This window comes from Calypte anna, chromosome 2 (assembly GCF_003957555.1).
Source record: "Calypte anna isolate BGI_N300 chromosome 2, bCalAnn1_v1.p, whole genome shotgun sequence".
NCBI lineage: Eukaryota > Metazoa > Chordata > Aves > Apodiformes > Trochilidae > Calypte > Calypte anna.
In genome coordinates this window covers 131,352,991-131,369,506 of record NC_044245.1, presented here as the reverse complement: position 1 = coordinate 131,369,506, position 16,516 = coordinate 131,352,991, and positions in this window count along the sequence as shown.

Genomic DNA, 16,516 nt, shown 5'->3' with positions numbered 1-16,516 from the left:
AACAAAAAAATCCAGGGGCAGGAACTGTAATCCCAATATATATATATAGCTACCCCATATATTATCTAGATATATTCTTGGGAAAGGGAGAGCAGATTCAGAGCGGAACATATCCTGTGATTCACTGAAGAACTGGTTCAACTTGACCTTTCTATGCTTCTGCTCTCCTCTCTCATAATCAATTCCATGTATCGTGGCTTGCATTTTCCTGCAATTGAGTAGAAACATTATTTGTTCACATTCCTGTCAATCAGCACAGAATTTTCTCATGCTGTAGCTGTTATTTACATTACCTAGGTGACAAACTGACAAAAAATATACTTAGAACTCAGACTTTTCTACCTACTCCAGTGTAGTGGTGTCAACAATAATCTACAATCAACCAACAAGACAAATTATTATCATGTTGTGTGATCATTTATGAAACATACTTTTAAGGAGTATTCATTTGTAATTCCCTCAGTAGAGAAATGTCCATAAATTCTGCCCTTCACATTCACCTGTCTCCAGGTACCTGCCCTTTCTATTCATCTCAGCACTTGTTCTGACCTCATTACCATACCACGATTCCACCTCCAGTTTTACATTCTGTTGAAATTGTTCTTCCATTGTATAAACTGCAACAGAAAATGCACTCCAGCTGTGTATCAGAAGTCTATGATACTTTTGTTTTGGTGGCTTCCCTAAGTCATCTAAATGTACTGACAGCAGCAGGGTTGTTAATGTAAGGATTTTTATACCCCTTTTTTTTTTTTTTAATATTCCTTCGCAGTTCTGTTAGACAGGAAGGGTTCCCAAGGAAACGGGGATATTGTAACCTGGTTTTATATATCACTGCAAAATGTCCTTCACAAAGGCCCTCATTATACATAGTCCCATTTCCTTCCTCATAGCAACTAGAAGAGTAAATGAGTTGGTAGATTCATTGTTCGGCCATGCTGTTAATTCTTTCCTGAAAAGGTAATGCTAACATCTGATTTATAAGGTGATATATAAGGGAGCAACCCGGTGTAACTAATTCTTTCCGTTACTTTTGCCCCAAGTTGAAATGTTCACTTGGAAAACTTTATATAGCTGACATGAAAAGAATTCTAAAATGTTCTGCTATGGGTCAGTGAATGGAGAAAATTAAAAACATGTTCTTCCTTGGAAACCCAGTGCTCACTCGCAGTGGATCAGATCAGCTGTATAACCAGCAAGAAATGTGTCTCGTAGGACTCATTCTGAAAGCATTTTGTAAGGGACCCCTCAAATTCCTGTTGAGGAAGGACAAAAGTTTACACTGTAACAATTTGTGGTTCCAAGGTTCTGTAGTAATTCTTATCAAACCATTAAAGACTGGTCTACTGTTGCTGCCTTGGATTTTTCCCTGCTTTCCCCTGTCTAAGTCAAATAAGATAATGATGTTGTATAACGTAACCTACATTTTCATTTGGTTTCTTTCAGGAGGATTTTACTTTATGTGCAATTTTTTTTCTTCTCCAAGCAAATTTTAGCTGAATACTTAGCCACAAGTTATTTGAATAATGCTCAAAATTGATCAGTAGAAGTTAGTTTACTTTATTGGTTACTCTCATTTCTCATAGAAAAGGATTATGCAGAGTTTCCTCAGCACTGTTCTTAGCCCAATATCAACTATACTCAATGAAATAGCCTTTCCCTTTCTCACTGGTGTAAATGAGTTGTCTGCAGCAGATGGAAAAATATTTATGTTTGATTATTGACTGTAACACCAATGTTTGTAAGTAACTGGGCAAAAAGTTACTTCCCCTACTCATCTCACTAATTTTGAAGAATCCTACCAAAATCCTATGAAAGTCTGTTTTTATTGGTCACTCACAGGCTATTCATTAGTATTTAATACCTTCATTGGTATTAAAAAATGTCCTCAACTTGAGCATTTTGATACTCATAGAGTCAAATACTCTATGAGTATCAGAACCCAAAATAATGAGTATATGGGCACTACTCAACACATAAAACCCAGGCTTACATAGGCACAGTGTGCTTGTGTAAAGCACGGATGCAGCATTGCTTTCCCTGTTTGATGCCTTCTAATCCCTCTTTCCTGATCTCTCTTACATTTCTGAAACTCAAGCTGTTTCAGAAAAAAACCCAAACAGTATTAAGTTCCACATGACTTTTTTTTTTTTGTTTAGTCCTGAGATCGTCCTTCTGACTTGGTACAGAGTATCCTGCACCAGATCTCAGAAATATATTTATTCCTATTGTTGTGACAGCTAGAAAGTCTCCTGATTTTATACCAGATAGAAATGATTGCTTGCCCCCCTCCCCACCCCTCCCTTTTTTTTTTTTTAATTTTATGGAGCCTACTGTGATTCTGTCTCTCAATTTAGTAATTGATTACTCTCTAAAAGTAGTAATGATATCCAGAATTATTACTATTTTTACAGTGATGCCTAGAAAGCCTAGTTATGTATGAAAAGTCTAGAAGTCTAGTGCCCTAGATATTGACAGAGAAAATAGCACAGACAACAGCCTGTTGCCACAGAAAGCTCAGAGAGCAATTACACAAAATGCAGCAGGTGGGTAACCCAGATAAATGCAATGGTTGGAATGGAAAAACAAAACAAAACACCCAGCAATAAGATAAAGTTAACAACACTAAATAAATGGAAGATTACTTTTTTTTTCCCCACAAACATTATTGTAAGATGGGGTTACATTGATCTTTGAAGAAAAATAAGGAGAGAGAGTTTTGTAGGTGGATGGGCATAGCTGGAGGAGAACTGTTTCAAAATATCACATGAGCAGGAAATTCTCCAAGTACTGCATAGATAGTAACATCCATCTGTGCAAAACCAGCCCATTATAGAGGTCCTTCTTCCACAGCAATCAGTTTAAATTTTGGCCTCTCTAATGGTAAAATAAAGAAAACACTTTCTTTATTTTCCTCAAAATTCAAAGGCAGCTAGGCTTTAGCTCTTTGAGTTTTCAACCTAAGGTTAATTCTCACAGACCTGGAATATTGCAGCTTTGATAAAACATGCCTGAAAGGGATGATAATTAGAGCTTAGCATATGGTATTTTCTATATAGAAATTTACCTATCTAGGTTTCACATTTATTAAATGACAAAAAAATGAGGAAGTTCAATTAACAGGTAAATAACAGGTAGTGGCAGAAGTTGCCGCACTGCTAAAGTACTTCTAAAAGCATGAGGCTACAAGGCAATTTTAAAAATTTATTATTCAAGAGGTTTTTCCTTATAATTTTAGCTCTTGTAGATGAAGAAAGGATTTTGTGAAACTTCAGTTTATACTGTACAGACAGAAGGCATTAGAATGACCCAAGTTTAAATCTAAACAGAAAACAATTTCTTGTGTATTGATATCATTGGCACTTGCCTGACCCTTTCTAGTAACGTTTTCCTGAAAAATCTCTCCATGATACTAGTTGACATACCTCAGATAAAATCAACCTGTGCAGCATGAAAAATTTATGAAGAACAGTATTAATCAATATTAATCAATGTTGGCATTTTCCTAGGCTAAGGGAAAAATTACATTAGGCCAGCTGAGAGTCAGCAAATGCATGGTAACATGACAATGCCTGCTTTGTGTCCTGCTCTCCAGACCAGAATTCTACTATTTGTAAAAGAACAAGTATGATTAAAACAAGATTCATTCACTAGCTACATTAATATAATTAAATTCACAATGATTTTCTAATAAGTAGGAAAAGAAAAAATTCTGAAAACATTCATGTGCACAAAATCTCATCTATTTTCACTATTAATAGTCTAAGGAAGCATCTGACCTTTGAGTCTGACTATTGCCTTCCCTAGTAAAGTATCTTACAAATTCACATGAAAAGCATGTTAGGGTTGCTGATGGACAGCAAAAATATTTAAAATATTAATGGATCGTTACTTTATATTTTTACTTTAATTTCCAGCTTTTTCTGATTATAATGATGTGGGAGAAGCAGCAGTTTGGAAATGTTATCTGTTTTCACAGTAGACAACAACAATAACAAAAAAAGCATGTGTTTTTAATAAAGAATTGTCACGCAAAGGAAGAGATGGAAGGGAAGAGGTAATCAAATACGAGCCAATTTCTGACATTTCATCTTTCATTTCAAAGATGTGTATGAAAAAAGGAAATGTGAATTTCCTTTGAACACTGACAGTAGACTATTAGCTCTTACAAGAGACTACATGCACTATAAAATTAGTATATGACTCTTTAAGGAGCAGGGGTTTTATTAGTTGGAAAAGAAAATAGATGCAGTAGCTTCCCTAGTACCTAGAAAGTAGAAAACACTGAACCCAAAGTGCTGTGTAGCCTGTTTCTCATGAAGCAATGTACTACCATTAAGGGCATCACTACAGAGCTGATGCACTAGAAAGTCCAAACAGGACAGACCTGTGCAGAAAGTCTTCCCAGCCTCATCCCTACTTTTGCATGGAAAGGATTTCCACAGCAAATTTTCACGCTCTCCCACAGAGCAGAATGAGCAGGCCTCAACTACACTATGATTTTGTTCTACAAGTGAATTTAGGGGGGTAATAAACCTGTTGCATGTGCAAAAGTATAAAGTCATCCAGCTGCACTGAGGCTCAGCTGTTTAAAGCTGCTCCATTAATGCAATCCTGTCCTTCCAGTGCTCATCTCATTACTGTTGTACTTCTCTCCAAAACAGTGGCTAGGTGAGCAATCTTTTTGACATTCGACCTACATGTTAACAGTAAACATCCAAATGAGATCATTTAGTTATCTGAGTGCACTGTTTCCTGTATTTCTGTATTGAATATGAGATATTCTGATAAATAGTCACCTTTCTGTGTATTCTCCCCTGTGCCAGCCATTTCAAAGGACAACAAGCAAGAAACCATCAATAACAATTGATGGCATTTTGTTGATAGTACTATGGATTTCATAGAGATTTACCTGACATTCCTCTTCATTTTCAAAAGCATTTACAACTGTCAGCAACTCTAAAACTTTAAGGAGTAGCCTGCAACACACCCAGGTCCAAAACTCAGAAAAGATCCAGGAAAACAAGTTGTTTATGGAAATAAAGCATTGCTTCTCGTGTAAAAATCACTGTGCCCCAGAAGCAGTGTAGTCAAGTCAGCACTTGGCAAATCAGTGTCAAAAAATGGGTTACTCTTCTGGTCATCTACTTTTAATGAAATTGGCAACCTGCCTTTTCTAAGGAAATAACAAATTACAGCAATGATCCTGAGGCTTTCCCTCCTTGCTTTCTCTACAGACCAAGGATGCAGTCTCCATATTGCAAGCCTTTCATGCTTGGTAGTGCACCGTAGAATAACACAGAAAATTTTCTCTTGGAAGAGACCTACAACAATCATCTAATCTAAGAGCCCAGCCAGTTCAGGGCTGACCAAAAGCTGAAGCATCTTATTACGGTCATTGCTCAATTTCCTCTTAAACACTGACAAGCTTTGGGCACTGACCTTTCCAGGAAGACTTTCCAGAGTCTGACCATCCTCTCAGTAGAGAAATGTTTCCCAGTATCTGGTCTGAACCTCCCCTGGCAAAGTTTTGAATCATTCCCATGTGTCCGGTCACTAAATACCAGCGAGAAGAGCCCAGCACCTCTCTCTACACATCCCCTCTTCAGAAACCAGTACAGAACAATGAGGTCTCCCCTGGGCCTCCTTTACTCCAAACTAGGCAAGCCCAAAGCCTGTAGCTGCTCCTCCAGGCCTGTCACCAGCTTTGTTGCTCTTTATTGACCAACAGATAAGACATTTGATCTGACTTCAAAGACAAACAGCTTCAAAAAAAAAAAAAAAAAAAAAAAAAAGTTGTCATTTTGCCTCTCTGACTACTGAAAGCAGGTCCATTGCTTAACACCTCAAGCTTTCTATTACAGAAGTTAAATTCTTTCTATCACTCAGCAGATAGAACATTGATTTACAAAAAGAAGAGCTGCATCTAACCCATGGTAGCAGATGATTGCAGGCCAGCAAGTGACAACACTGCTGACTCACATCCTGAAAGTAACAAGAACATGTTGGACACATGGCTGCTTGCTTCTCTCACAAGGAACTGTTCCCCATTTCTAGTCAGAAAGTTGCCTCCTGTGATTTCTTTCACCTGATGTTGCATCTTAGTCTTCCACATACTCTATTCCACATACTCTGTTCACATACTTCTATTGTATTCTTCCACATACATCTGCTATTGCCCTGAAGTCTACACTGACCCTGCCCATGATTTCGTATCCAACAACTGTTCAACTACATTGCTTGATGTCAATGGTTTTTTTTTCATTGTATCAGTACATAGGATGAGAAAGATCTGCACAGATGTCTCAGCTTTGCTTTATACTGTCACAGAGTAGCATAAAGAGGAAAAGGCAAACCTGTTCATTAACTGACTAAACTATTTCAGAAGGAGGAAGGAATCGTCTTATACCTAATGATGCCCACACCTGCTTATCAATGATGTTTTGCTGCATTTAGACTTCCATCCCCAGATGCAGGATAAAAGGAGCATAAAGGAATAGCACAAAGTGTTCTCTTTGTGTTTACATTAACTTTTTTTCCTATTTGGTTCTACATCATGTATATAATGATCACCTCTCATATTTGTCCAGTTTAGGTTCAATGAATTCCATATTTTTGGAAAAGAAGAAAAATCAGTACTATTTTTTTCCCCCAAATGGAGTAAAAAAATACATGTCGATGGAGTAGGGTGCAAAAGTGCTGATCACTGGAGAAAGCAAGATCTGGGGTGATAGGAGGCAATATTTGCATGACTCAAGAAGGAATAGAAATTTCTACAGGGCATGATTCATGAGTCAGAACCATGTATAGAAAATATGCAACAGACAAATTTTGATTTACAGAGATATCATTTATGGAAAATTTTTGTTAGATGGACCATTAACCATCTGAACTTCAGTCTTATGGTTTATAATATCACTGAAACCTCCATTATGCATCTTGATTTTCCTTCGTATTCTCACATACACACAAATGTAGGAGGCTGCAGGACCTAAAGGACTAATTAAACACTGAAAGGACCTAATTAATCAGTTTTCTAATAACATGCCATTTTGAAGCATTTTATTTCAAGACATTATATGAGGAAAAAAGCATTTTAAAATAACAATAGTAAAATAGTCCACCAGACAACATATAACAGTTGTAATATTTTCTATGTAAATGAAATTAGCTGATGGCTGAGAATAGGATTTTCAAAATCCTCTAAGCACCAGATATGAACAAACAGAGCAAAAACTAAATTAACCTGCTTAATTCTGCATATACTAGAATATAATTACCAGCATTATGTAGAGTATATGCATACATGCACACCACACACACACACACAGAGGCAAACCCACATTTTTTCCCCATTTCTGAACCAGTACCTTGCTGTGTTGGGTTGCTTAGGAGACTCCAATCCAAAGAGGTATGTCAGCAGGATTATGTAAACTCAGGACAGGTGTCTCAAGGCTGGGTATGCCAGAGACAGAGGCCAGAGGGAAATTTCTCTCTTGATTTTTCAAGCGTGGGAGCTGGATGCAAGGCTGATCACCCCCTCTTTAAAAATATTACTGGCTAAGCCTTTACTTTGTCTCCATGACAATTTCCATCTCAGCTTCTTGGATTACTGGATAATCCCAAATGAATGTGTGCAACAAGCATCAGTCCAATCCTACCTCTGTAAGAAGTTTGAACCTTGAAGTAGCTGCTGCTCCAGAGTCACTCCATGTTACCTGTGAGATTCTGGCATGGACGCACAGCACTGCAAGCTGGAAAAATCAGCTCAAGTTATGAGGGAGATGGAAAATTACAGTATTGATATTCTCAGCATGAGTGGGTACAGATGGTCAGGAACAGATTGTATCAAATTGAAGAACAATAATAAAATAATGAAGGGCTCAGGTTCCCCAGCTGGAGGGAAAGAGCGAGTTGCACTGATTGTGGGTGACACCATGTAAAGAGCCCCACGAGACAGACATGGAACCAATTAACAGCAAAGGAGCAGGTACACACCGGGAGGTAGTAGGTGAGAATGAAAAGCCTCCAAGTTCTACCACAATACCAAACCACTTTCTAATATATCCTACAGAACCTCATTAGCAGCACAGCCTTGTTGATATGGTGTGGTATGAACAAGAGAGTAGAGATAACTAATTATGGACTGAACATGACTTGGGTACCTGGAGTTTGTTCACACAGGAACACCAATTAAGAATTTGTCCAACTTGGAAAACTAAATCATCTCCTGATGTCAAGAACATGCTCTTCTGCCCACAAAATCACATCAGACTCATAGCAAAAATAGGTTTTAATCTTCAGATGTCTTTGTTCCTTTGAATGTTTGGGCATGTAATTTGCAGGTGCTGATAATGAGTACAACATATGTGTTGCCATCATAAATAGAAATGTAAAGCAATTTTTTTCAGCAGAAGGAAATGAGAAACCATTCACATTAATGGAATTTATATGTCAGTTCTTAAAAAACAAGTTTTTGATAAAAAGGCAATTTTCAGCTTTCACATAAACAAATCCTGAGGATCTTTAGTAAAACATGTTAATAGAACTAACAATTTTCTCGTAATTTTCAATGGTTAGAAAAAGGAGGGATGGGTCACTGCAATGCTAGTGAACATCATCATCATCAGAAAGGGACAGGCAAAGCAGAACCTCCCAAATGCTCACAGCAAAGTGCCATTAAAAATGAGAAAAGGGAATAAATGGTTATGAAGAAAAGACAATCACATTGGAAAGTAGCAAAAAGAGGGCTCCTGAGGATTGTCTTCCAACCACAAAAAGCTTGCGGATTATTTTAATCATAGAATGGCTAGGATTGGAATGGACCTTAAAAGATCTTCAAGTTCCAATCCCCCTGCATGGGCAGGGACACCTCCCACCAGACCAGGTTGCTCAAGGCCCCATCCAACCTGGCCTTGAACACTTCCAGGGAGGGGGCAGCCACAACTTCCTTGGGCAAACTGTTCCAGTGTCTCATTACTCTCAAATTAAAAAATTTCTTCCTAATGTCTACCCTAAATCTCCCCTCTTCCAAGTTTGAGACCATTTTCCCTTGTCCTCTCACTACACACCTGTGTAAAAATCCCTACCCCAGCTTTCTGAAGGCCCCCTCCAGATATTGAAAGGTTGCAATAAGGTCACCCCAGAGCCTCCTTTTCTCCAGGCTCAAAAAACCCAATTTCTTTAACCTGTCTTCACAGGGAAAGTGCTCCAGCCCCCTGATTATTTTAGTGTCTCTCCTCTTGACACATTCCAGAAGCTCCAGATCCTTCTTATGCTGGGGACTCCAGACCTGGACACAGTATTCCAGGTGGGGTCTCACAAGGGCAGAGCAGAGGGGGAGAACCACCTCCCTCAAGCAGCAGTCTGTGCTTCTTTGCATGCAGCCCAGGACCTGGTTGGCTTTCTGAGCTGCAAGTGCACATTGATGGCTCATGTTGAGCTTCTGGTCCATCATCACACCCAAGTCCTCCTCCTCAGGGCTCTTTCTCCTCCCAACCTGTATTCTTGCATGGGATTGCCTTGACCCAGGTGCAAAGCCTTGCACTTGGCCTTGTTCAACTTCATGCAGTTTGCATGAGTCCAATTCTCAAGCCTGTCAAGGTCCCTCTGGATGCCATCCCTTCCCTACAGAGTGTTGACTTCACCACACAGTTTGGTGTCATCAGCAAATTTGCTGAGTGTGCATTCAATTCTACAGTCCATGTCACCAACAAAGATGTTAAAATATCTGTCATCTTTTTCTGATGTCTTTAACATCATAGCTAGGATGAGTTAATAAAAAAAAAAACAAATGAACAAATACTATTACAATCCAAAACACCAAACTAAAGAGGAAACTTTCACTGCATACTGAAACCGCCTTGTCAACTGAAAACAAATCAAGACAGTAAGACAATATTATGAGAAAATCATCTTGAATTAAGCTGAAAATAGCTTTAAAATTAAGAACTGGAAGGCACAGCTTAGGGTGAAAAAAGATCCGATCTCCTCAAAGAGAGCAGCAGAAGATGAACACAAAATGGTGCTATAAACCTTGAGCACAAGAAAATCAGTCGACTGTAGAAGAATGTAGGAGAAAAACCTTCAAAAAATACCTGGAAGACATATTCAGAGACTGTAGAACTAATGTAGCATCACATTTTGCAACATGGCTGCACTTTCAGGTACTTCAGGAACAACAGATTACTTTTGGCTGCCTGATCTTATCCTGACCATGTTTTCTAGCTGTGCACTGTCACTGAACAACTAAGCTCTAACAGCAACACATGGCATATACCCAACATGCCTTGTTCAGGTTGACTTTCAGAAAGCTTTCTTTCAAAAAGAGGATCTTTCAGTGCCCCTGTGAAATACCCAGAAAATCTCAGTTTCCATTAAGACATCTAATGGGCCAAGATCTCTAATCAGTTAAGTTTGGAGTTAATTCAGAATTTACCATATTTTGGACGTAATAGATCTTCAAGATGCTGAGATTCTGTGGTCAGGTCATGCACACATAGGTGTGGACATTGTTGATGGTATCTGTCTCTTGGAGATGCTGATAAAAACCATGTCACTAAAGAACAGTCAGAAATGAATAAAACATCCTGAAGTCAGAAATTCAGAAAACAAAAGTGGTGGAAATTGAGTATGACCTCAGACAATTGTATTGCTCTAAGAGGGAAGTCTTGAGAAGAGTTGTTTATTAGCTCAGTCACTAGAACAGGAGCTTCTGCATGAATGCATCTGTGAGTAAATGACTCAAGTGGAAATCCTTGCTTTTCCATGGCTGGACTCCAACAGGGAAATCTAACGCTATCCACAACAAGCTCAGAGTCTTTTGTAGCTATGCATTAAACATATACCTGCAGGTCAGGATGGAAAATTGCTTTCAGCATTTGGTATTCCCTTTGGTTACTCATAGAGACCTGGCTACACAAAACAAAGCAACCCTGTTCTTGGCCTGGACACTCTTTTACATCATGGTATGAGACAGATGAACTTTGGCATCCCCAAACCCAAGCAAACCAGAGAGCAGGGGATCCTCAATCTATCTCACTGCCACCCCTTTGAGGACAATAAAAAATGCCATGGGCCTGGAGAAGGATCACAGGCCAGCAGAATTGCATCTGAAATGCAGAAGAATGTCATCTCAGCCAGGAAGACATCATCAGTGGGGGCCCAGCTTAAATCCTTCTATGTAAATGCACGTGGCATGGGGAACAAAGAGGAGTTAGGAGATGTGTGCATGCCTGTGGGGCTGTGGTGTTACTGGCATCACTGAGATGTGATGGGATAACTCGTACAAAGGGAGCATGGAAATGGATGGATACAAGCTCTTCAGGAAGGCCAGGCAGGAGAGGAGGAGGTGTCACCCTTTACACCCACAATCAATGTCCATTATTCTTTGCCTGGGGATGGATGATATTGACAGCTTATGGGTCAGGGTTCAGGAGAAGACAGGGGCAGGTGATTTCATAGTGGGGGTCTGCTACAGGCCACCTGACCAGGAAGACCAAGTGGATGAGGCCCCCTCTAAAGAGATAGGAGCAAATTTGCATTCATAAGCCCTGGTTCTCATAGGGCATTTCAAACACTCCAACATCTGCTGGAGGGACAGTACAGCAAGGTACAATCAACACAGGAGGTTCCTGGACGGCACTTTACCACTGACTGGAAAAGGATCCAACAAGAAAAGGTGCTGTGATGGACCTTGTTTTTACCACCAAAGATAGGCTTCTGGACAACCTGAAGCTTAAGGCCAGGGCCTTGGCTGCACTGAGCACAAAATGGTGGAATCTAGGAAACCTGGGGCAACAAGGAGGGTGCTCAGCAGGCTCACTATCCTGGACTTCAGGAGAGCAGACTTTGCCCTCTTCAGGGATCTACTTGTTAGGGTACCATGGGATAAAACCTTGGATGGGAGAGGAGCCCAAGAAAGTGTCAGTGTTCAGTGATCACCTCCTCCACACCCAGCACAAACATGTCTCAGCAAAGAAGAAGGCAGACTAGAATGCCAGGAGAGCTGCATGCATGAACAAGGAACTCCTGCACATATTTAAGTGTAAAATGGAAGTCTACAGCAGGTGGAAGAAAGGACAGACAGCTTGGGATGAATACAAAGAGGATGTCTGAGCCACCAGGGGTCCAAATAGGAAAGCTGAAGCCCAGATAGAATTAAGTCTGGCCTGACACATTAAAGGTAAGAAGGAAAGCTTCTGCAGTTAGTGATTAAAAAAAAAAAAAAAAAAAAAAAAAAAGACTAGGAAAAATGTGGGCCCTCTCCAGAAGGAAACAGGAGACCTGATCACACAGGCTACGGAGAAGGCTGATACTCAATAACTTTTTTGCATCAGTCTTCACTGGCAAGGGTTCTGATCACACCACCCAAAATACAGAAGGCAAAAATAGGGACTGAGAGAAGGAAGATCTGCCCACTGTAGGAGAATAGCTGATTCAAGACAACCTAAGGAAACTGTAAGTGCAAAAGTCCGTGGGACCTGATAAGACTCATCCACAGCTCCTGAGAGAACTGGCAGATGAAGTTGCAAAGCTGCTTTCCATCATATTTGAAAAGTCCTGGCAGTCTGGTGAAGTTCCCACTGAGGGGAAACATCACCCCCATTTTCAAAAAAGGAAAAAGGAGAGACCCAGGGAACTACAGGCCAGTCAGAATCACTTCTGTGCCCAGCAAGATCATGGAGCAGATCCTCCTGAAGGCCACCTGTGGAGGGGGCAACTAACATGACTTCACCAAGGGCAAATCATGCCTGACAAATCTGGGGGCCTTTTATGATGGGGGCCACCATATCAGTGGACAAGGGGAGAATAACTAAAATTATCTGCCTGGAGTTATGCAAAGTGTTCAACACTGCCCTATACAGCATCTTAGTCTCTACACTGAAAAGATATGCATTCAGAGGATGTACACTTCGTGGATAAGAAATTGGCTGGATGGTGCCACTCAAAGAGTTGTGGTCAATGGCTCAGTGTCCAAATGGAGATCAGTGACAAAAGGCATTCCTCAAGGGTCAGTCCTGGTAAGAGTACTATTTATTATCTTTGTCAGCAACACGGACAGTGGGATTGAGTGCCCCCTCATCAAGTTTACCAACAAGTTTTGTGGTGTGGTTGACACTGGAGGGTAGGGAGGCCATCCAGAGGGACTTCGACAGGCTTGAGGAGTGGGCTCATGCCAACCTCATGAAGTTCCACAAGGCCAAGTGCAAAGTCCTGCATCTGAGTCAGGGTAATCCCAAGAACAGTTATGGGTGGGACAGAGAACAGACTGAGAACAGCCTTGGTGAGAAGGACTTGGGGGTGCTGGTTGATGAGAAACTCAACATGAGCCTGCAATGTGTGCCTGCAGCCCAGAAAGACATATCCTGGGCTGCATGAAAAGAAGCATAGCCAGTAGATGAAGGGAGGTGATTCTCTCACTCTACTCCACCCTCATGAAACCCCACCTGTAGTACTGTGTCCAGTTCTGGTGCGCTGTGTCCAGTTCTGGAGCCCCCAACACAAGAAAGACATGGAGGTCTTGAAGCAGGTCCAGAGGGAGGCCACAAAGATGATCAGAGAGCTGGAGCACCTCTCCTTCACAGACAGATTGAGAGTTGGGGCTATTCAGTCTGGAGAGGAGAAGGCTCTGAGGAGACCTTATTGCAGCCTTCCAGTATCTGAAGGGACCTACAAGAAATCTGGTGATGGACTTCTTAGAATGTCAGTAGTGATAGGACTGGGGGGATGGATTCAAACTAGAGGAGGGGAGATTTAGATTGGAAGTTAGGAAGAAGTTCTTCACCATGAGGGTGGTGAGACACTGGAACAGGTTGTCCAGAGAGGAGCTGGAAGCCCCAACCCTGCAAAGATTTCAGGCCAGACTGGACAGGGCTGTGAGCAACCTGATCTAGTGGGAGATGTCCCTGCCCATGGCAGGGGTGTTGGAACTAGATGAAGCTTAAAGGTCCCTTCCAACCCTGAAAATTCTATGATTCTATGATTTTACCATGTCTGCCACCATAAATGCCCTCTTGGAATGACTACCCTACGAGTTTTGATGAAGTCCAAAATTCATTATGATGCTTCTACAATGGACAGAGCTCAGTCAAAATCTCTGTCTAGGGTAGTTCACATACAAGACTCTAAAATTCTTTAGCACAAGGTACTAAACTCACAATGGTATTAGGGTTTTGAAGAAAACTACTATCCACTATCCACATTTAAATAGTGTTCTTTGAGCCAGATCCCTGGTTTTATTCCTTTTATCCCTGGGGGAAAAAACCAAACCTCCTCTGATTAAACTTTAGTTTCAAATCACTATTACACACCCAATTACATATTAAGTTTATTCCCCTGTTTTACAACAATGTCATCATCCAGTTACCTGCTCCACTATGCTTTAACTTCTGATAATGAACATTTTCTGTTCAAGATACTGTACTGCAGCCACTGGACAGCCATAACTGACAGGATTATGTAAAAACAGTGGCTTATCATGAGTGCTCTAACATTTTCTGATATTAAACACTCACTTGAGAATGATGCAACTGCAAATACAGCCAGTGGTTTTGTTTGCCAAGGTTATATTTTGCCTTAAGTGATGCAGAAGAACACAGGCTCCATTCCTGAAATAGATGGGTCTATAAATATGATACCTTTAGATATCCAGCTAAACCAATGAATATTTTGCCTTATGAATTAAATGCTAGATTACCCCACTTGTGAAAAAACAAAAACAAAACACCACACCACAAAAAATGCAGACATTTTAAATATTTCATCTTATACACTTACGGCATAAAGAAATATTGATTTTTCCCAATCATCTTTACTCAAAACAAGTGAAAAAACAGTTGACATTCTCCTTCCTTTTCCATCTGTGCCTTGCAGTTCCCCTGACTCTTGCCATACCAAACATCACCCCTTTGGCCAATTAGCAAAACCTTGTTATGTTCTGGTAATAATCCTTCCCCTCTGGCTCTCTTATCCTCTAAGCATTTGTGGTATCAGGTTACCCTCCCCCTAGCATATCCCAGATACTATGCACACCATGCTTTGTAGGCTTTTGAAAATTAATAAAGCAACCACAGGTCTTCCAGAGCTTAATCCTAATTTCTGGAGGGATTCGGGGTAATGTTCCACCACATAATACTATATGTTAGAAATAAGAAAGATGTATTTCATTTTTCTGGTAAGCAAAAAATAAGTGATATAGCAAAGCCAACGATGACCACAGAAAAAGGAAGAATTTCTAAGGTGCCATTTAGGAAGATGCAGGGATGTGAAAAGAACATAGACAGACGAGAAAGAAAACCATGCTCTGGAAAATCTGTAATCTGCCAATCCAACCAATTTTACAAACATGAAGATGTTATTTTGCCCTCTGATACTCTACAATTTCTAACCTAGGTTTCAAAGTGCAGAAAGAGCAAGCTGCTGTTCTTGTAGAACAGAGTAAAAGCAAAGAGAAATGAATAAAGATGGAATGCTGCTGCCTAGCTACCCAGGGATACCTGCCCCAAATGGTAAAAGCAGGAGCACTCAGACTGATATTCCACAGCTGAAGACATTTGGCTCTGTTGTGAACCAGTGGACTTGCCTCATGCAGGTGTTTGATGCAATGGCCTCTGTTAACAGATATAAAATACCCTATATCCCTTGCTGCCTCCTGCCATTCACTTATACCTTATGACATGACAGCTTTTATGTGGTGTTTTATAAAATAGCAGTATTTTTCAGGTTGCCAAAATAAATTACCTTATTCTACAATAAGGCTTTTTTAAGAAAAAGAGTCACATCTTCAAATTAAGGCACTCTGCTTGAACACAAGTTGGAGGCTTGATGTCAGTCTTGTAATAAATGCCCGAGGGTAGCATGTCTACTAAATCTATATTAAATCTGTGGTTTTCTATCATACCGTGGTTTTCAATCACATTTTTACAATGACAGTCAAAATACCATCTCCATCCATTTATCTTCTTAATAATCAGCAATGCTCCTTTGTCTGCTTAAAGATCTTTGGCTTTGCCCACACAAGCCCTAAAAGTAGAAAACATGATGCAACATGTCATAAACTCCTGATCATATCCATCTACCCACTGAGAACACATCCTTTGCATCTGCTGAAACGGCTCCAGACTTGGACAAAATGAAATCACTAAATAGGCTAACATTTGTTAATACAAGAAAACCTTGAAAATTCAAGATTTTCTACTTTATATACTAAGATCTCACAGATCCCAGATCAAACTTTCAAGGCCCTGAAAAACAGCAGCTCTGCCTAAAGTCAGTGTAACAGTTATTACTCATCACCTTTATAAAACAGACTTAAAGACTTATTTTCAAAGAGCATGATATTTATCTCTGAGAAAGTGTGCAATTTTTTCACTTAATATAGCAAGGGATGACACTTTCTGCAGTTTTCAGTTGGCAGCATTTGAACTATGGTCTTAGATTTTGTCTCGTTCTTCACATACTTTCTGAAGCCCCAGAAGTCCTAGGGGGGCACACCACAGTCTTTTCTTCCTAATTT